At 39.1% G+C, this 1,301-nt stretch overlaps 1 non-coding gene across 1 annotated transcript; it reads left to right on the top strand.

Annotated features, from left to right (window-relative positions):
- Nucleotides 1-459: 459 nt before the first annotated feature.
- LOC121932357 lies at nucleotides 460-566 on the top strand. Its single transcript, XR_006104329.1, has one exon. It is a non-coding gene; the product is annotated as a U6 spliceosomal RNA (small nuclear RNA).
- Nucleotides 567-1,301: the final 735 nt, after the last annotated feature.

Consider the following 1,301-nt stretch of genomic DNA (forward strand, 5'->3'; position numbering starts at 1 on the left):
GCACACATTATCTATTTGTGTTTGGATCAGATGCAGGAAAAGATTATCAACTTGATTTCATTAACTTGGGTCCTCCCAAACTCCAATATGAGTACAAATTTACAAAGTAACATTTTGGGCTGTGTACAGAAGAATAAGGTTATTATTCCTGTGGAAAAGTGATCTGTTGATTCAGCACATGATATTCTTATTCAAGGAAGTCATAGAAATAAAACCAGGCTTGTACTGACCTGAAATTGATCAAATGTTCTTCAAGTTCTGGGTGTGCTCCAAAGAGGCAAACAAAGGTCCACAAAAAACCATCAAAAAGACTCATGAATTTGCTATATGCAAAAACACGAAACAGTAAACTTGGAAAGTCATACCCTCATATCTACTAACTTGCAGGGGAGGGGAAAAAAAGAATGGCTGAGTCACCATCACCAGCAAACTACAATATCACCAGCAACCTGCATAAACGTGCTTGCTTCAGCAGGACATGTACTAAAATTGAAATGATACAGAGAAGTTTAGCATGGCCCCTGCACAAGGAGGACAAACAAATTGATGAAGTCTTTAAAAAAACAGCCCTACATAAACAATGTGTTTTGAACACCAGAAGCTAAATCTAGAAATGGAGCTCAGATTCCTTTACTGGCTAGATGAACTTAAAGTCCCTTCCGACCAAGCCATTTTTAAGTAACAGTTGTGTGTCCAAATGGACACAAAGGGGGAATACAGACTGGCAGTTTACACCGGCCTGCATGTGCAGTAGGGCGGAGGGAGGGCGGAGCATTTACACGCTCTTAGCCCTTCTTCCTCCGCAGCATTTTTTTAAAATAGAATTAATCAATGAATCGATAGAATGGTACCAATAGATAGAATGAACCAATCTATAAATTCACCTATTAATATAATTTTAAAAAAAAACAAAGGTCACACCAACAAATGCATTGGGGTGTGTGTGACACCTCCAAAATAGGAAGGAATTGTGAACACCCCTCTGCCATTAGTCCCCCCCCTTCCAGAATGGATCAATTCTGATCTGTCATTCCCACTTATTCTGATCTATCATTCCCACTAGTACAATAAACGTTAACTTGACTATTGAACTCGCTTCAGAATCGATTCGTCTGAAAAGAACCACTATGAAATTACTCTCTGGAAAAAACGGGGTTTTTTGCCTTTGACTCACTTCATCAGGACAGGATTTGATCACATTGCGACAGGAGACAATTTCAAATGGGAACGATGGTCATTTACACCGATTTGCAGTTCATTGTATTTCATAGTGAGAACAAGGCCCTGATTTGAAAGTATCT

This window comes from Sceloporus undulatus, chromosome 5 (genome assembly GCF_019175285.1).
Source record: "Sceloporus undulatus isolate JIND9_A2432 ecotype Alabama chromosome 5, SceUnd_v1.1, whole genome shotgun sequence".
Lineage (NCBI taxonomy): Eukaryota > Metazoa > Chordata > Lepidosauria > Squamata > Phrynosomatidae > Sceloporus > Sceloporus undulatus.